The sequence below is a fragment of the Carica papaya genome, chromosome 5, assembly GCF_054855325.1.
Source record: "Carica papaya isolate Zhongbai chromosome 5, ASM5485532v1, whole genome shotgun sequence".
NCBI lineage: Eukaryota > Viridiplantae > Streptophyta > Magnoliopsida > Brassicales > Caricaceae > Carica > Carica papaya.
The window spans coordinates 30267779-30286329 of NC_142313.1; the positions used below are offsets into that span (position 1 = coordinate 30267779).

An 18551-nucleotide genomic window follows, 5' to 3' on the forward strand; every position below is an offset into this window, starting at 1 on the left:
GGAAGGAGAAAGAGTGTATGTATTTTCAGCAAGAAATGAAACAGGTGCGATCATACCAGCACTAATGCAATGGATTCTATCAGAACTCTGTAGGTAAGGGTGCTTGGGCGAGAGTAGTACTAGCATGGGTTACCTCCTGCGAAGTCCTTATATTTCACCCATTTTCTTGTGAAGTCCTCGTGTTGCACCCATTTTTTTACTGATGATTCTTTCGCGTTACGCGCGACTTCAATTATGGTCCTCAGGTTTATTTGCAAATGTGAGTCACGGTGCCGTGGCATTTTATTTGATATTAGAACGAGAACGGGAGGTGCAGTGCGCACGCACAAGGAAACAAATGACGGGAGGGGGAAGAAAAGAAAAAGGAATTTATGTATTTGCAGCGCAAAATTAAACGGGTGCGATCATACCAGCATTAATGCACCGGATCCCATCAAAACTCCGCAGTTAAGTGTGCTTAGGCGAGATTAGTACTCGGATGGGTGACCTCCTGGGAAGTCCTCGTGTCGCACCAATTTTTTTTCAGACGGGTCATTCGACGTTACGCGCGACTGGAACTAGGGTCTGCTGGTTTATACGCAAATGTGAGTCAAGAAGCAGGGGCATTTTTATCGATATTAGAACGAGAATGAGAGGTGCATTGTTAATGCACAAGGAAACAATTGACGGGAGGGGGAAGAAAGGAGAATGAGTGTATGTATTTGCAGCGCGAAATTAAACAGGTTCCATCATACCAGTACTAAAGCCCCGAATCCCATCAGAACTCCGCAGTTAAGTGTGCTTGGGCGAGAGTAGTACTCGGATGGGTGACCACTTGGGAAGCCTCGTGTTGCACCTATTTTTTTTCGGATGGGTTGTTCGACGTTACGCGCGAATGGAATTATAAACCGCTGGTTCATTTGCAAAGGTGAGTCACGGTGCCGGGGCATATTACTTGATATTAGAAAGAGAAAGAGAGATGCAGAGTGCACGCACAAGGAAACAAATGACGGGAGGGGGGATGGAAGGAGAAAGAGTGTATGTATTTGCAGTGCAGAATGAAACATGAGGATCATACCAGCACTAATGCAACGGATTCTATCAGAACTCTGCAGTTAAGGGTGCTTGGGCGAGAAAAGTACTCGGATGGGTGACCTCCTGCGAAGTCCTTATATTTCACCTATTTTCTTGGGAGGTCCTCGTGTTGCACCCATCTTTTTGCAGATGATTCTTTCGACGTTACGCGCAACTTGATTTAGGGTCCGCAGGTTTATTCGCAAATGTGAGTCACGGCACCGTGGCATTTTACTTGATAGTAGAACGAGTACGGGAGGTGCAGTGCGCACGCACAAGGAAACAAATGGCAGGAGGAGGAAGAAAAGACAAAGAGTATATGTATTTGAAGCGCAAAATTAAACAAGTGGCATCATACAAGCGCTAATGCACTAGATCCCATTAGAACCCTGCAGTTAAGTGTGCTTGGGCGAGAGTAGTACTCGGATGGGTGACCTCCTGGGAATTCCTCGTGTCGCAACAATTTTTTTTCAGATGGGTCGTTCAACGTTACGCGCGACTGGAACTATGGTCCTCTGGTTTATACGCAAATGTGAGTCAAGAATCAGGGGCATTTTAATCGATATTAGAACGAGAAAGAGATGTGCAGTGTGAACGCACAAGGAAACAAATGACGGGAGGGGGAGGAAAGGAGAAAGAGTTTATGCATTTGCAGCGCGGAATTAAACAGGTGTTGTCACACCAGCACAAACGCACCGGATCCCATCAGAACTCCGTAGTTAAGTGTGCTTTGGCAAAAGTAGTACAATGATGGGTTACCTCCTGGGAAGTTCTCGTGTTGCACCCATTTTCTTTTTTTTCAGATGTGCCGTTCGACGTTACGCGCGACTTCAATTATGGTCCGCAGATTTATTCGCAAATGTGAGTCACGGCGCCATGGCATTTTACTTGATATTTGAACGAGAACGAGAGGTGCAGTGCGCACGCACAAGGAAACAAATGACGGAAGGGGGAAGAAAGGAGAAGAAGTTTAAGTATTTGCAGCATGAAATTAAACAGGTGCGATCATACCAGCTCTAATGCATCGGATCCCATCAGAACTCTGCAGTCAAGTGTGCTTGGGTGAGAGTAGTACTCGGATGGGTGACCTCTTGGGAAGTCCTCGTATCGCAACAATTTTTTTTCAGATGGGTCGTTCGACGTTAAGCGCGACTGGAACTAGGTTCCGCTGGTTTATACACAAATGTGAGTCAAGAAGCAGGGGCATTTTAATCGATATTAGAACGAGAAGGAGAGGTGCAGTGTGAACGCACAAAGAAACAATTGATCGGAGAATGAGGGAAGGAGAAGGAGTGTATGTATTTTCAGCACAAAATAAAATAGGTGCGATCATACCAGCACTAATGCAACGGATTCTATCAGAACTCCGTAAGTAAGGGTGCTTGGGCGAGAGTAGTACTCGCATGGGTTACCTCCTGCGAAGTCCTTATATTTCACCTATTTTCTTGTGAAGTCCTCGTGTTGCACCCATTTTTTTGCAGATGATTCTTTCAACGTTACGCGCGACTTGAATTATGGTCCTCAGGTTTATTCGCAAATGTGAGTCACGGCGCCGTTGCATTTTACTTGACAATAAAACGAGCACGGGAGGTGCAGTGCGCACGCACAAGGAAACAAATGACGGGAGGGAGAAGAAAGGAGAAGGAGTTTATGTATTTGCAGCGCGAAATTAAACGGGTGCGATCATACCAGCACTAATGCACCGGATCCCATCAGAACTCCGCAGTTAAGTGTGCTTGGGCGAGAGTAGTACTCAGATGGGTGACCTCCTGGGAAGTCTATGTGTTGCTCCAATTTTTTTTCAGACGGGTCGTTCGACATTACGCGCGACTGGAACTATGGTCCGCTGGTTTATACGCAAATGTGAGTAAAGAATCAGGGGTATTTTTATCGATATTAGAACGAGAAGGAGAGGTGCAGTGTGAACGCACAAGGAAACAAATGATGGGAGGGGGGAGGGAAGAAGGAGTGTATGTATTTTCAGCACGAAATGAAACAGTGCGATCATACCAGCACTAATACATGGGATTCTATTAGAACTTCGTAGGTAAGGGTGTTTGGGCGAGAGTAGTACTAGCATGGGTTACCTCCTGCGAAGTCCTTATATTTCACCCATTTTCTTGTGAAGTCCTCGTGTTGCACCCATCCTTTTGGAGATGATTCTTTTGACGTTACGCGCGACTTGATTTATGGTTCGCAGGTTTATTCGCAAATGTGAGTCACGGCGCCGTGGCATTTTACTTGATATTAGAACGAGTACGGGAGGTGCAGTGCACACGCACAAGGAAACAAATGACGGGATGAGGAAGAAAAGAGAAGGAGTGTATGTATTTGCAGCGCGAAATTAAACAGGTGCGATAATACCAGCACTAATGCACTGGATCCCATCAGAACTCTGCAGTTAAGCGTGCTTGGGAGAGAATAGTTCTCAGATGGGTGACCTCTTGGGAAGTCCTCGTATCGCAACAATTTTTTTTTAGATGGGTCGTTCGACATTACGCGCGACTGGAACTATGGTCCGCTTGTTTATACGCAAATGTGAGTCAAGAATCAGGGGCATTTTAATCGATATTAGAACGAGAAAGGGAGGTGCAGTGTGAACGCACAAGGAAACAAATGATGGGAGGAGGGGAGGGAAGAAAGAGTGTATGTATTTCCAGCACGAAATTAAACAGGTGCGGTCACACCAGCACAAATGCACCAGATCCCATCAGAACTCCGCAGTTAAGTGTGCTTTGGCGAAAGTAGTACAATGATGGGTTACCTCCTGGGAAGTTCTCGTGTTGCACCCATTTTCTTTTTTTCAGATGTGCCGTTCGACGTTACGCGCGACTTTAATTATGGTCCGCAGATTTATTCGCAAATGTGAGTCACAGTGCCGTGGCATTTTACTTGATATTTGAACGAGAACGAGAGGTGCAGTGCGCATGCACAAGGAAACAAATGACGGGAGGGGGAAGAAAGGAGAATGAGTTTATGTATTTGCAGCGCGAAATTAAACATGTGCGATCATACCAGTACTAATGCACCGGATCCCATCAAAACTCCGCAGTTAAGTATGCTTGGGCGAGAGTAGTACTCGGATGGGTGACATCCTGGGAAGTCCTCGTGTCGCACTAATTTTTTTCCAGACAGGTCGTTCGACGTTACGCGCGACTGGAACTAGGGTCTGCTGGTTTATACGTAAATGTGAGTCAAGAAGCAGGGGCATTTTAATCGATATTAGAACGAGAAGGAGAGATGCAGAGTGCACGCACAAGGAAACAAATGACGGGAGGGGGGATGGAGGGAGAAAAAGTGTATGTATTTGCAGCGTAAAATGAAACATTAGCAATCATATCAGCACCAATGCAACGGATTCTATCAGAACTTCGCAAGTTAAGGGTGCTTGGGCGAGAGTAGCACTAGGATGGGTGACCTCCTGCGAAGTCCTTATATTTCACCCATTTTCTTAGGAAGTTCTCGTGTTGCACCCATTTTTTTGCAGACGATTCTTTCGACGTTACGCGCGACTTGAATTATGGTCCTTAGGTTAATTCGCAAATGTGAGTCACGGCGCTGAAGCATTTTACTTGATATTAGAACGAGAACGGGAGCTGCAGTGCGCACGCACTAGGAAACAAATGACGTGAGGGGGATGAAAGGGGAATGAGTTTATGTATTTGCAGCGCGAAATTAAACAGGTGAAATCATTCCAGCACTAGTGCACCGGATCCCATAAGAACTCCGCAGTTAAGTGTGCTTGGGCGAGAGTAGTACTCGGATGGGTGACCTCTTGGGAAGTCCTCGTGTCGCACCAATTTTTTTTCAGATGGGTCGTTCGACGTTACGAGCGACTGGAACTAGGGTCCGCTGGTTTATGCGCAAATGTGAGTCAAGAAACAGGAGCATTTTAATCGATATTAGAACGAGAATGAGAGGTGAAGTGTGAACGCACAAGGAAACAAATGACCAGAGGGGGAAGAAAGGAGAAGGAGTGTATGTATTCGTAGCGCGAAATTAAACAGGTGCGATCATACCAGCACTAAAGCTCCGGATCCCATCAGAACTCCGCAGTTAAGTGTGCTTGGGCGAGGGTAGTACTCAGATGGGTGACCACTTGTTGCACCTATTTTTTTTTGGATGGGTTGTTCGACGTTACGCGCGAATGGAATTATAAACCGCTGGTTCATTTACAAAGTTGAGTCACGGTGCCGGGGCATATTACTTGATATTAGAACGAGAAAGAGAGGTGTAGAGTGCACGCACAAGGAAACAAATGACGGGAGGGGGGATGGAGGGAGAAAAAGTGTATGTATTTGCAGCGCATAATGAAACATGAGCAATCATACCAGCACCAATGCAACGGATTCTATCAGAACTCCGCAAGTTAGGGGTGCTTGGGCGAGAGTAGCACTAGGATGGGTGACCTCCTGCGAAGTCCTTATATTTCACCCATTTTCTTAGAAAGTCCGCGTGTTGCACCCATTTTTTTGCAGATGATTCTTTCGACGATACGCACGACTTGAATTATGGTCCTCAGGTTTATTCGCAAATGTGAGTCACGGCACCGTAGCATTTTACTTGATATTAGAACCAGCATGGGAGGTACAGTGCGCACGCACAAGGAAACAAATGGCGGGAGGGGGAAGAAAGGAGAATGAGTTTATGTATTTGCAGCGCGGAATTAAACGGGTGCGATCATACCAGCACTAATGCACCGAATCCCGTCAGAACTCCGCAGTTAAGTGTGCTTGGGCGAGATTAGTACTCGAATTGGTGATCTCCTGGGAAGTCTTCGTGTCGCACCAATTTTTTTTTCAGACGGGTCGTTCGACGTTACGCGCGACTGGAACTAGGGTCCGCTGGTTTATACGCAAATGTGAGTCAAGAAGCAGGGGCATTTTAATCGATATTAGAACGAGAAGTAGAGGTGCAGTGTGAACGCACAAGGAAACAATTGATGGGAGCGGGAAGGAAGGAGAAGGAGTGTATGTATTTTCAGCAAGAAATGAAACAGGTGCGATCATACCAGCACTAATGCAACGGATTCTATCAGAACTCTGTAGGTAAGGGTGCTTGGGCGAGAGTAGTACTAGCATGGGTTACCTCCTGCGAAGTTCTTATATTTCACCCATTTTCTTGTGAAGTCCTCGTGTTGCACCAATTTTTTTACTGATGATTCTTTCGACGTTACGCGCGACTTGAATTATGGTCCTCAGGTTTATTCACAAATGTGAGTCACGGCGCCGTGGCATTTTACTTGATATTAGAACGAGAACGGGAGGTGCAGTGAGCACGCACAAGGAAACAAATGACGGGAGGGGGAAGAAAGGGGAATGAGTTTATGTATTTGTAGCGTAAAATTAAACAGGTGCGATCATACCAGCATTGTGGCACCGGATCCCATCAGAACTCTGCAGTTAAGTGTGCTTAGGCGAGATTAGTACTCGGATGGGTGACCTTCTGGGAAGTCCTCGTGTCGCACCAATTTTTTTTCAGACAGGTCATTCGACGTTAGGCGCGTCTGGAACTAGGGTCCGCTGATTTATACGCAAATGTGAGTCAATAAGCAGGGGCATTTTAATCGATATTAGAACGAGAATGAGAGGTGAAGTGTTAACGCACAAGGATACAAATGACGGGAGGGGGAAGAAAGGAGAAGGAGTGTATGTATTTGCATCGCGAAATTAAACAGGTGCGATCATACCAGCACTAAAGCCACGGATCCCATCAGAACTCCGCAGTTAAGTGTGCTTGGGCGAGAGTAGTACTCGGATAGGTGACCACTTGGGAAGCCCTCGTGTTGTACCTATTTTTTTTCGGATTGGTTGTTCGATGTTACGCGCGAATGGAATTATAAACCGCTGGTTCATTTGCAAAGGTGAGTCACGGTGCGGGGGCATATTACTTGATATTAGAACGAGAAAGAGAGATGCAGAGTGCACGCACAAGGAAACAAATGACGGGAGGGGGGATGGGAGGAGAAAGAGTGTATGTATTTGCAGTGCAGAATGAAACATGAGGGATCATACCCGCACTAATGCAACGGATTCTATCAGAACTCCGCAGTTAACGGTGCTTGGGCGAGAAAAGTACTCGGATGGGTGACCTCCTGCGAAGTCCTTATATTTCACCCATTTTCTTGGGAGGTCCTCGTGTTGCACCCATCTTTTTGCATATGATTCTTTCGACGTTACGCGCGACTTGATTTATGATCCGCAGGTTTATTCGCAAATGTGAGTCACGGCGCCGTGGCATTTTACTTGATATTAGAACGAGTACGGGAGGTGCAGTGCGCACGCACAAGGAAACAAATGACGGGAGGTGGAAGAAAAGAGAAGGAGTGTATGTATTTAAAGCGCAAAATTAAACAAGTGGCATCATACCAGCACTAATGCACTGGATCCCATCAGAACTCTACAGTTAAGTGTGTTTGGGCGAGTGTAGTACTCGGATGGGTGACCTCTTGGGAAGTCCTCGTATCGCAATAATTTTTTTTCAGATGGGTTGTTCGACGTTACGCGCGACTAGAACTATGGTCCGCTGGTTTATACGCAAATGTGAGTCAAGAATTAGGGGCATTTTAATCGATATTAGAACGAGAAGGAGAGGTGCAGTGTGAACGCACAAGGAAACAAATGATGGGAGGGGGGGAGGGAAGAAGGAGTGTATGTATTTTCAGCACGAAATTAAACAGGTGCGGTCACACCAGCACAAATGCTCCGGATCCCATCAGAACTCCGCAGTTAAGTGTGCATGGGCGAGAGTAGTACTCGGATGGGTGACCTCTTGGGAAGTCCTCGTGTCGCACTAATTTTTTTTTCAGACGGGTCGTTCGACGTTACGCGCGACTGGAACTAGGGTCTACTGGTTTATACGCAAATGTGAGTCAAGAAGCAGGGGCATTTTAATCGATATTAGAACGAGAAGGAGAGATGCAGAGTGCACGCACAAGGAAACAAATGACGGGAGGGGGGATGGAGGGAGAAAAAGTGTATGTATTTGCAGCGCAGAATGAAACATGAGCAATCATACCAGCACCAATGCAACGGATTCTATCAGAACTTCGCAAGTTAAGGGTGCTTGGGCGAGAGTAGCACTAGGATGGGTGACCTCATGCGAAGTCCTTATATTTCACCCATTTTCTTAGGAAGTCCTCGTGTTCCACCCATTTTTTTTCAGATGATTCTTTCGACGATACGCGCGACTTGAATTATGGTCCTCAGGTTTATTCGCAATTGTGAGTCACGGCACCGTAGCATTTTACTTTATATTAGAAGGAGCACGGAAGGTGCAGTGCACACGCACAAGGAAACAAATGACGGGAGGGGGAAGAAAGGAGAAGGAGTTTATGTATTTGCAGCGCGGAATTAAACGGGTGCGATCATACCAGCACTAATGCACCGAATCCCGTCAGAACTCCGCAGTTAAGTGTGCTTTGGCGAGAGTAGTACTCGAATTGGTGATCTCCTGAGAAGTCCTCGTGTCGCACCAAATTTTTTTTCAGACGGGTCGTTCGACGTTACGCGCGACTGGAACTAGGGTCCGCTGGTTTATACGCAAATGTGAGTCAAGAAGCAGGGGCATTTTAATCGATATTAGAACGAGAAGTAGAGGTGCAGTGTGAACGCACAAGGAAACAATTGATGGGAGCGGGAAGGAAGGAGAAGGAGTGTATGTATTTTCAGCAAGAAATGAAACAGGTGCGATCATACCAGCACTAATGCAACGGATTCTATCAGAACTCTGTAGGTAAGGGTGCTTGGGCGAGAGTAGTACTAGCATGGGTTACCTCCTGCGAAGTCCTTATATTTCACCCATTTTCTTGTGAAGTCCTCGTGTTGCACCCATTTTTTTACTGATGATTCTTTCGACGTTACGCGCGACTTGAATTATGGTCCTCAGGTTTATTCGCAAATGTGAGTCACGGCGCCGTGACATTTTACTTGATATTAGAACGAGAACGGGAGGTGCAGTGCGCACGCACAAGGAAACAAATGACGGGAGGGGGAAGAAAGGGGAATGAGTTTATGTATTTGTAGCGCAAAATTAAATAGGTGCGATCATACCAGCACTGTGGCACTGGATCCCATCAGAACTCTGCAGTTAAGTGTGCTTAGGCGAGATTAGAACTCGGATGGGTGACCTCCTGAGAAGTCCTCGTGTCGCACCAATTTTTTTTCAGACAGGTCATTCGACGTTAGGCGCGTCTGGAACTAGGGTCCGCTGATTTATACGCAAATGTGAGTCAATAAGCAGGGGCATTTTAATCGATATTAGAACGAGAATGAGAGGTGAAGTGTTAACGCACAAGGATACAAATGACGGGAGGGGGAAGAAAGGAGAAGGAGTGTATGTATTTGCATCGCGAAATTAAACAGGTGCGATCATACCAGCACTAAAGCCACGGATCCCATCAGAACTCCGCAGTTAAGTGTGCTTAGGCGAGAGTAGTACTCGGATAGGTGACCACTTGGGAAGCCCTCGTGTTGTACCTATTTTTTTTCGGATTGGTTGTTCGATGTTACGCGCGAATGGAATTATAAACCGCTGGTTCATTTGCAAAGGTGAGTCACGGTGCGGGGGCATATTACTTGATATTAGAACGAGAAAGAGAGATGCAGAGTGCACGCACAAGGAAACAAATGACGGGAGGGGGGATGGGAGGAGAAAGAGTGTATGTATTTGCAGTGCAGAATGAAACATGAGGGATCATACCCGCACTAATGCAACGGATTCTATCAGAACTCTGCAGTTAACGGTGCTTGGGCGAGAAAAGTACTCGGATGGGTGACCTCCTGCGAAGTCCTTATATTTCACCCATTTTCTTGGGAGGTCCTCGTGTTGCACCCATCTTTTTGCATATGATTCTTTCGACGTTACGCGCGACTTGATTTATGATCCGCAGGTTTATTCGCAAATGTGAGTCACGGCGCCGTGGCATTTTACTTGATATTAGAACGAGTACAGGAGGTGCAGTGCGCACGCACAAGGAAACAAATGATGGGAGGTGGAAGAAAAGAGAAGGAGTGTATGTATTTAAAGCGCAAAATTAAACAAGTGGCATCATACCAGCACTAATGCACTGGATCCCATCAGAACTCTACAGTTAAGTGTGCTTGGGCGAGTGTAGTACTTGGATGGGTGACCTCTTGGGAAGTCCTCGTATCGCAATAATTTTTTTTCAGATGGGTTGTTCGACGTTACGCGCGACTAGAACTATGGTCCGCTGGTTTATACGCAAATGTGAGTCAAGAATTAGGGGCATTTTAATCGATATTAGAACGAGAAGGAGAGGTGCAGTGTGAACGCACAAGGAAACAAATGATGGGAGGGGGGGAGGGAAGAGGGAGTGTATGTATTTTCAGCACGAAATTAAACAGGTGCGGTCACACCAGCACAAATGCACCGGATCCCATCAGAACTCCGCAGTTAAGTGTGCATGGGCGAGAGTAGTACTCGGATGGGTGACCTCTTGGGAAGTCCTCGTGTCGCACCCATTTTTTTTTTTCAGATGTGTCGTTCGACCTTACGCGCGACCTTAATTATGGTCCGCAGATTTATACGCAAATGTGAGTCACGGCGCCGTGGCATTTTACTTGATATTTGAGCGAGAACGAGAGGTGCAGTGCGCACGCACAAGGAAACAAATGACGGGAGGGGGAATAAAGGAGAAGGAGTTTATGTATTTGCAGCGCGAAATTAAACAGGTTCGATCATACCAGCACTAATGCACCGGATCCCATCAGAACTCCGTAGTTAAGTATGCTTGGGCGAGAGTAGTACTCGAATGGGTTACCTCTTGGGAAATCCTCGTGTTGCATTAATTTTTTTTTCAGACGGGTCGTTCGACGTTACGCGCGACTGGAACAAGGGTCCACTGGTTTATACGCAAATGTGAGTCAAGAAGCAGGAGCATTTTAATTGATATTAGAACGAGAAAGAGAGATGCAGAGTGCACGCACAAGGAAACAAATGACGGGAGGGGGGATGGAAGTAGAAAAAGTATATGTATTTGCAGCGCAGAATGAAACATGAGCAATCATACCAGCACCAATGCAACGGATTCTATCAGAACTCCGCAAGTTAAAGGTGCTTGGGCGAGAGTAGTACCCGGATGGGTGACCTCCTGGGAAGTACTCGTGTCGCCTTAATTTTTTTTTTTCAGACGGGTCGTTCGACGTTATGTGCGACTGCAACTAGGGTCCCCTGGTTTATATGCAAATGTGAGTCAGGAAGTAGGGGCATTTTAATCGGTATTAGAACGAGAAGGAGAGATGCAGAGTGCACGCACAAGGAAACAAATGACGGGAGGGGGAGGGAAGGAGAAAGAGTGTATGTATTTTCAGCATGAAATGAAACAGGTGCGATCATACCAGTACTAATGCATCGGATTCTATCAGAACTCCGTAGGTAAGGTGCTTGGGCGAGAGTAGTACTAGCATGGGTTACCTCGTGCAAAGTCCTTATATTTCACCCATTTTCTTCTGAAGTCCTCGTGTTGCACCCATTTTTTAACAGATGATTCTTTCGACGTTACGCGCGACTTGAATTATGGTCCTCAGGTTAATTCGCAAATGTGAGTCACGACACCGTAGTATTTTACTTGATATTAGAACGAGCACGGGAGGTGCAGTGCGCACGCACAAGGAAAGAAATGACGGGAGGGGGAAGAAAGGAGAAGGAGTTTATGTATTTGCAGTGCGGAATTAAACGGGTGCGATCATACCAGCACTAATGCACCGGATCCCGTCAGAACTCCGCAGTTAAGTGTGCTTTGGCGAGAGTAGTACTCGAATTGGTGACCTCTTGGGAAGTCCTTGTGTCGCACCAATTTTTTTTCAGACGGGTTGTTCGACATTACGCGCGACTGGAACTATGGTCCACTGGTTTATACGCAAATGTGAGTCAAGAAGCAGGGGCATTTTAATCGATCTTAGAACGAGAAGGAGAGGTGCAGTGTGAACGCACAATGAAACAATTGATGGGAGAGGGAGGGAAAGAGAAGGAGTGTATGTATTTTCAGCACGAAATGAAACAGGTGCGATCATACCAGCACCAATGCTTCGGATTCTATCAGAACTCCGTAGGTAATGGTGCGTGGGCGAGAGTAGTACTAGCATGGGTTACCTCGTGCGAAGTCCTTATATTTCACCCATTTTCTTGTGAAGTCCTTGTGTTGCACTCATTTTTTTACAGATGATTCTTTCGACATTACGCGCGACTTGAATTATGGTCCTCAGGTTTATTCGCAAATGTGAGTCACGGCGCCGTGGCATTTTACTTGATATTTGAATGAGAACATAAGGTGCATTGCGCTCGTACAAGGAAACAAATGACGGGAGGGGGAAGAAAGGAGAAGGAGTTTATGTATTTGCAGCGCGGAATTAAACGGGTGCGATCATACCAGCACTAATGCACTGGATCCCATCAGAACTCTGCAGTTAAGTTTGCTTGGCCGAGAGTAGTACTCGGATGGGTGACCTCTTGGGAAGTCCTTGTGTCGCACCAATTTTTTTTCAGACGGGTCGTTCGACGTTACGCGCGACTGGAACTATGGTCCGCTGGTTTATACGCAAATGTGAGTCAAGAAGCAGGGGCATTTTAATCGATATTAGAACGAGAAGGAGAGGTGCAGTGTGAACGCACAATGAAACAATTGATGGGAGGGGGAGGGAAAGAGAAGGAGTGTATGTATTTTCAGCACGAAATGAAACAGGTGCAATCATACCAGCACCAATGCTTCGGATTCTATCAGAACTCCGTAGGTAATGGTGCTTGGGCGAGAGTAGTACTAGCATGGGTTACCTCCTGCGAAGTCCTTATATTTCACCCATTTTCTTGTGAAGTCCTTGTGTTGCACCCATTTTTTTGCAGATGAATTATGGTCCTCAGGTTTATTCGCAAATGTGAGTCACGGCGCCGTTTTACTTGATATTTGAATGAGAACGTAAGGTGCATTGCGCACGTACAAGGAAACAAATGACGGGAGGGGGAAGAAAGGAGAAGGAGTTTATGTATTTGCAGCGTGAAATTAAATAGGTGCGATCATACCAGCACTAATGCACCGGATTCTATTAAAACTCCGCAGTTAAGTGTGCTTGGGCGAGATTAGTACTCGGATGGGTGACCTCCTGGGAAGTCCTCGTGTCGCACTAATTTTTTTTTTCAGACGGGTCGTTCGACGTTACGCGCGACTGGAACTAGGGTCCACTGGTTTAAACGTAAATATGAGTCAAGAAGCAGGGGCATTTTAATCGATATTAGAACGAGAAGGAGAGATGCAGAGTGCACGCACATGGAAACAAATTACGGGAGGGGGGATGGAGGGAGAAAAAGTGTATGCAGCGCAGAATGAAACATGAGCAATCATACCAGCTCCAATGCAACGGATTCTATCAGAACTCCGCAAGTTAAGGGTGGTTGGGTGAGAGTAGCACTAGGATGGGTGACCTCCTGCGAAGTCCTTATATTTCACCCATTTTCTTAGGAAGTCCTCGTGTTGCACCCATTTTTTTGCAGATCCCATCAGAACTATGCAGTTAAGTGTGCTTTGGCGAAAGTAGTGCAATGATGGGTTACCTCCTGGGAAGTTCTCGTGTTGCACCAATTTTCTTTTTTTCAGATGTGCCGTTCGACGTTACGCGCGACTTTAATGATGGTCCGTAGATTTATTCGCAAATGTGAGTCACGGTGCCGTGGCATTTTACTTGATATTTGAACGAGAACGAGAGGTGCAGTGCGCACGCACAAGGAAACAAATGACGGGAGGGGAAAGAAAGGAGAATGAGTTTATGTATTTGCAGCGCGAAATTAAACATGTGCGATCATACCAGTACTAATGCACCGGATCCCATCAAAACTCCGCAGTTAAGTATGCTTGGGCGAGAGCAGTACTCGGATGGGTGACATCCTGGGAAGTCCTCGTGTCGCACTAATTTTTTTTTCAGACGGGTCGTTCGACGTTACGCGCGACTGGAACTAGGGTCCACTGGTTTATACATAAATGTGAGTCAAGAAGCAGGGGCATTTTAATTGATATTAGAACGAGAAAGAGAGGTGCAGAGTGCACGCACAAGGAAACAAATGACGGGAGGGGGGATGGAGGGAGAAAAAGTGTATGTATTTGCAGCGCAGAATGAAACATGAGCAATCATACCAGCACCAATGCAACGGATTCTATCAGAACTCCGCAAGTTAAGGGTGCTTGGGCGAGAGAAACACTAGGATGGGTGACCTCCTGCGAAGTCCTTATATTTCACCCATTTTCTTAGGAAGTCCTCGTGTTGCACCCATTTTTTTGCAGATGATTCTTTCGACGTTACGCGCACTTGAATTATGGTCCTCAGGTTAATTCGCAAATGTGAGTCACGGCGCTGTAGCATTTTACTTGATATTAGAATGAGAACGGGAGCTGCAGTGCGCACGCACTAGGAAACAAATGACGGGAGGGGGACGAAAGGGGAATGAGTTTATGTATTTGCAGCGCAAAATTAAACAGGTGAAATAATTCCAGCACTAATGCACCGGATCCCATAAGAACTCCGCAGTTAAGTGTGCTTGGGCGAGAGTAGTACTCGGATGGGTGACCTCTTGGGAAGTCCTCGTGTCGCACCAATTTTTTTTCAAACGGGTCGTTCGACGTTACGCGCGACTGGAACTAGGGTCCGCTGGTTTATGCGCAATTGTGAGTCAAGAAGCAGGGGCATTTTAATCGATATTAGAACGAGAATGAGAGGTGCGACTGGAACTAGGGTCCGCTGGTTTATGCGCAATTGTGAGTCAAGAAGCAGGGGCATTTTAATCGATATTAGAACGAGAATGAGAGGTGAAGTGTGAACGCACAAGGAAACAAATTACCAGAGGGGAAAGAAAGGAGAAGGAGTGTATGTATTCGTAGTGCGAAATTAAACAGGTGCGATCATACCAGCACTAAAGCTCTGGATCCCATCAGAACTCCGCAGTTAAGTGTGCTTGGGCGAGGGTAGTACTCGGATGGGTGACCACTTGGGAAGCCCTCGTGTTGCACCTATTTTTTTTCAGATGGGTTGTTCGACGTTACGCGCGAATGGAATTATAAACCACTGGTTCATTTGCAAAGTTGAGTCACGGTGCTGGGGCATATTACTTGATATTAGAACGAGAAAGAGAGATGCAGAGTGCACGCACAAGGAAACAAATGACGGGAGGATGGATGGGAGGAGAAAGAGTGTATGTATTTGCAGTGCAGAATGAAACATGAGAGATCATACCAGCACTAATGCAACGAATTCTATCAGAACTCCGCAGTTAAGGGTGCTTGGGCGAGAAAAGTACTCGGATGGGTGACCTCCTGCGAAGTCCTTATATTTCACCCATTTTCTTGGGAGGTCCTCGTGTTGCACCCATTTTTTACAGATGATTCTTTCGACGTTACGCGCGACTTGATTTATGGTCCATAGGTTTATTCGCAAATTTGAGTCACGGCGCCGTGACATTTTACTTGATATTAGAACGAGTACGGGAGGTGCAGTGCGCACGCACAAGGAAACAAATGACGGGAGGTGGAATAAAAGAGGAGTGTATGTATTTGAAGCGCAAAATTAAACAAGTGGCATCATACCAGCACTAATGCACTGGATCCCATCACAACTCTGCAGTTAAGTGTGCTTGGGTGAGAGTAGCACTTGGATGGGTGACCTCTTGGGAAGTCCTCATATCGCAACAATTTTTTTTCAGATGGGTCGTTCGACGTTACGCACGACTGGAACTTTGGTCCGCTGGTTTATACGCAAATGTGAGTCAAGAATCAGGGGCATTTTAATCGATATTAGAACGAGAAGGAGAGATGCAGAGTGCACGCCCAAGGAAACAAATGACGGGAGGGGGGGTGGAGGGAGAAAAAGTGTATGTATTTGCAGCACAGAATGAAACATGAGCAATCATACCAGCACCAATGCAACGGATTCTATCAGAACTCCGCAAGTTAAGGGTGCTTGGGCGAGAGTAGCACTAGGATGGGTGACCTCCTGCGAAGTCCTTATATTTCACCCATTTTTTTAGGAAGTCCTCGTGTTCCACCCATTTTTTTGCAGATGATTCTTTCGACGATACGCGCGACTTGAATTATAGTCTTCAGGTTTATTCGCAAATGTGAGTTACGGCACCGTAGCATTTTACTTGATATTAGAACGAGCACGGGAGGTGCAGTGCGCACGCACAAGGAAACAAATGACGGGAGGGGCAAGAAAGGAGAATGAGTTTATGTATTTGCAGCGCTGAATTGAACGGGTGCGATCATACCAGCACTAATGCACCGGATCCCATCAAAACTCCGCAGTTAAGTGTGCTTGGGCGTGAGTAGTACTCAGATAGGTGACCTCCTGGGAAGTCCTCATGTCGCACCAATTTTTTTTCAGACAGGTCCTTCGACGTTACGCGCGACTGGAACTAGGGTCCGCTGGTTTATACTCAAATGTGAGTCAAAAAGCAGGAGCATTTTAATCGATATTAGAACGAGAAGGAGATGTTCAGTGTGAACGCACAAGGAAACAATTGATGGGAGGGGGAGGCAAGGAGAAGGAGTGTATGTATTTTCAGCACGAAATGAAACAGGTACGATCATACCAACACTAATGCAACGGATTCTATCAGAACTCCGTAGGTAAGGGTACTTGAGCGAGAGTAGTACTAGCATGTGTTATCTCCTGCGAAGTCCTTATATTTCACCAATTTTCTTGTGAAGTCCTCGTGTCGCACTAATTTTTTTTTTTCAGACGGGTCGTTCGACGTTACGCGCATCTGGAACTAGGGTCCGCTGGTTTATACGCAAATGTGAGTCAAGAAGCAGGGGCATTTTAATCGATATTAGAACGAGAATGAGAGGTGAAGTGTGAAAGCACAAGAAAACAAATGACGGGAGGAGGAAGAAAGGTGAAGGAGTGTATGTATTTGCAGCGCGAAATTAAACAGGTGCGATCATACCAGCACTAAAGCCCCGGATCCCATCAGAACTCCGCAGTTAAGTGTGCTTGGCGAGATTAGTACTCGGATGGTTGACCTCCTGGGAAGTCCTCGTGTCGCACCAATTTTTTTTCAGACGGGTTGTTCGACGTTACACGCGTCTGGAACTATGGTCCGCTGGTTTATACGCAAATGTGAGTCAAGAAGCAGGGGCATTTCAATCGATATTAGAACGAGAATGAGAGGTGAAGTGTGAACGCACAAGGAAACAAATGACGGGAGGGGGAAGAAAAGAGAAGGAGTGTATGTATTTGCAGCGCGAAATTAAATAGGTGCGATCATACCAGCACTAAAGCTCCGGATCCCATCAGAACTCCGCAGTTAAATGTGTTTGGGCGAGAGTAGTACTCGGATTGGTGACCACCTGGGAAGCCCTCGTGTTGCTCCTATTTTTTTTTGGATGGGTTGTTCGACGTTACGCGCGAATGGAATTATAAACCGCTGGTTTATTTGCAAAGGTGAGTCACGGTGCCGGGGCATATTACTTGATATTAGAACGAGAAAGAGAGATGCAGAGTGCACGCATAAGGAAACAAATGACGGGAGGGGGGATGGAAGGAGAAAGAGTTTATGTATTTGCAGTGCAAAATTAAACGGGTGCGATCATACCAGCACTAATGCACCGGATCCCATCAGAACTCCGCAGTTAATTGTGCTTGGACGAGAGTAGTACTCGGATGGGTGACCTCCTGGGAAGTCCTCGTGTCGCACTAATTTTTTTTTCAGACGGGTCGTTCGACGTTAAGCGCGACTGGAACGGGGGTCCACTGGTTTATACGCAAATGTGAGTCAAGAAGCAGGGGCATTTTAATCGATATTAGAGCGAGAAGAAGAGATGCAGAGTGCACGCACAAGGAAACAAATGACAGGAGGGGGGATGGAGGGAGAAAAAGTGTATGTATTTACAGCCCAGAATAAAACATGAGCAATCATGCCAGCACCAATGCAACGGATTCTATCAGAACTCCGCAAGTTAAGGGTGCTTGGGCGAGAGTAGCACTAGAATGGGTGACCTCCTGCGAAGTCCTTATATTTCACCCATTTTCTTAGGAAGTCCTCGCGTTGCACCCATTTTTTTGCAGATGATTCTTTCGACGATACGCGCGACTTGAATTATGGTCCTCAGGTTTATTCGCAAATGTGAGTCACGGCACCGTAGTATTTTACTTGATATTAGAATAAGCACGGGAGGTGCAGTGCGCATGCACAAGGAAACAAATGACGGGAAGGGGAAGAAAGGAGAAGGAGTTTATGTATTTGCAGCGCAGAATTAAACTGGTGCGATCATACCAGCACTAATGCACCGGATCCTATTAGAACTCCGCAGTTAAGTGTGCTCGGGCGAGAGTAGTACTCAGATGTGTGACCTCTTGGGAAGTCCTCGTGTCGCACAAATTTTTTTTCAGACGGCTCGTTCGACGTTACGCGCGATTGGAATTGGGGTCCGCTGGTTTATACGCAATTGTTAGTCAAGAAGCAGGGGCATTTTAATCGATATTAGAACGAGAAGGAGA

The 18551-nt window shown here is 46.3% G+C and overlaps 4 non-coding genes and 29 pseudogenes across 4 annotated transcripts; all 33 read left to right on the top strand.

The window, feature by feature from the left end:
* The first annotated feature begins 396 nt into the window (after positions 1-396).
* On the top strand, positions 397-515 carry LOC148262472 (5S ribosomal RNA; annotated as a pseudogene).
* Positions 516-720: 205 nt separating this feature from the next.
* On the top strand, positions 721-838 carry LOC148262473 (5S ribosomal RNA; annotated as a pseudogene).
* Positions 839-1721: 883 nt separating this feature from the next.
* On the top strand, positions 1722-1840 carry LOC148262474 (5S ribosomal RNA; annotated as a pseudogene).
* A 210-nt stretch (positions 1841-2050) lies between these two features.
* Positions 2051-2169, top strand: LOC148262475 (5S ribosomal RNA; annotated as a pseudogene).
* Positions 2170-2728: 559 nt separating this feature from the next.
* Positions 2729-2847, top strand: LOC148262476 (5S ribosomal RNA; annotated as a pseudogene).
* A 556-nt stretch (positions 2848-3403) lies between these two features.
* LOC148262477 (5S ribosomal RNA) lies at positions 3404-3522 on the top strand (annotated as a pseudogene).
* Positions 3523-3726: 204 nt separating this feature from the next.
* On the top strand, positions 3727-3845 carry LOC148262478 (5S ribosomal RNA; annotated as a pseudogene).
* Positions 3846-4054: 209 nt separating this feature from the next.
* On the top strand, positions 4055-4173 carry LOC148262479 (5S ribosomal RNA; annotated as a pseudogene).
* A 561-nt stretch (positions 4174-4734) lies between these two features.
* LOC148262480 (5S ribosomal RNA) lies at positions 4735-4853 on the top strand (annotated as a pseudogene).
* A 205-nt stretch (positions 4854-5058) lies between these two features.
* Positions 5059-5164, top strand: LOC148262481 (5S ribosomal RNA; annotated as a pseudogene).
* A 561-nt stretch (positions 5165-5725) lies between these two features.
* On the top strand, positions 5726-5844 carry LOC148262482 (5S ribosomal RNA; annotated as a pseudogene).
* Positions 5845-6404: 560 nt separating this feature from the next.
* Positions 6405-6523, top strand: LOC148262483 (5S ribosomal RNA; annotated as a pseudogene).
* Positions 6524-6728: 205 nt separating this feature from the next.
* On the top strand, positions 6729-6847 carry LOC148262484 (5S ribosomal RNA; annotated as a pseudogene).
* Positions 6848-7408: 561 nt separating this feature from the next.
* LOC148262485 (5S ribosomal RNA) lies at positions 7409-7526 on the top strand (annotated as a pseudogene).
* A 204-nt stretch (positions 7527-7730) lies between these two features.
* LOC148262486 (5S ribosomal RNA) lies at positions 7731-7849 on the top strand. Its single transcript, XR_015820579.1, has one exon. It is a non-coding gene; the product is annotated as a 5S ribosomal RNA (ribosomal RNA).
* Positions 7850-8411: 562 nt separating this feature from the next.
* Positions 8412-8530, top strand: LOC148262487 (5S ribosomal RNA; annotated as a pseudogene).
* Positions 8531-9090: 560 nt separating this feature from the next.
* On the top strand, positions 9091-9209 carry LOC148262488 (5S ribosomal RNA; annotated as a pseudogene).
* Positions 9210-9414: 205 nt separating this feature from the next.
* On the top strand, positions 9415-9533 carry LOC148262489 (5S ribosomal RNA; annotated as a pseudogene).
* Positions 9534-10094: 561 nt separating this feature from the next.
* On the top strand, positions 10095-10212 carry LOC148262490 (5S ribosomal RNA; annotated as a pseudogene).
* Positions 10213-10416: 204 nt separating this feature from the next.
* On the top strand, positions 10417-10535 carry LOC148262491 (5S ribosomal RNA). The gene has a single exon (XR_015819530.1). It is a non-coding gene; the product is annotated as a 5S ribosomal RNA (ribosomal RNA).
* A 208-nt stretch (positions 10536-10743) lies between these two features.
* LOC148262492 (5S ribosomal RNA) lies at positions 10744-10862 on the top strand (annotated as a pseudogene).
* Positions 10863-11069: 207 nt separating this feature from the next.
* On the top strand, positions 11070-11189 carry LOC148262493 (5S ribosomal RNA; annotated as a pseudogene).
* Positions 11190-11750: 561 nt separating this feature from the next.
* LOC148262494 (5S ribosomal RNA) lies at positions 11751-11869 on the top strand (annotated as a pseudogene).
* Positions 11870-12428: 559 nt separating this feature from the next.
* Positions 12429-12547, top strand: LOC148262495 (5S ribosomal RNA; annotated as a pseudogene).
* Positions 12548-13075: 528 nt separating this feature from the next.
* LOC148262496 (5S ribosomal RNA) lies at positions 13076-13194 on the top strand (annotated as a pseudogene).
* Positions 13195-13854: 660 nt separating this feature from the next.
* Positions 13855-13973, top strand: LOC148262497 (5S ribosomal RNA; annotated as a pseudogene).
* A 561-nt stretch (positions 13974-14534) lies between these two features.
* LOC148262498 (5S ribosomal RNA) lies at positions 14535-14653 on the top strand (annotated as a pseudogene).
* A 295-nt stretch (positions 14654-14948) lies between these two features.
* On the top strand, positions 14949-15067 carry LOC148262499 (5S ribosomal RNA). Its single transcript, XR_015820801.1, has one exon. It is a non-coding gene; the product is annotated as a 5S ribosomal RNA (ribosomal RNA).
* Positions 15068-16303: 1236 nt separating this feature from the next.
* Positions 16304-16422, top strand: LOC148262500 (5S ribosomal RNA; annotated as a pseudogene).
* A 562-nt stretch (positions 16423-16984) lies between these two features.
* LOC148262501 (5S ribosomal RNA) lies at positions 16985-17102 on the top strand (annotated as a pseudogene).
* A 205-nt stretch (positions 17103-17307) lies between these two features.
* On the top strand, positions 17308-17426 carry LOC148262502 (5S ribosomal RNA; annotated as a pseudogene).
* A 206-nt stretch (positions 17427-17632) lies between these two features.
* Positions 17633-17751, top strand: LOC148262503 (5S ribosomal RNA). Its single transcript, XR_015820285.1, has one exon. It is a non-coding gene; the product is annotated as a 5S ribosomal RNA (ribosomal RNA).
* A 562-nt stretch (positions 17752-18313) lies between these two features.
* Positions 18314-18432, top strand: LOC148262504 (5S ribosomal RNA; annotated as a pseudogene).
* Positions 18433-18551: the final 119 nt, after the last annotated feature.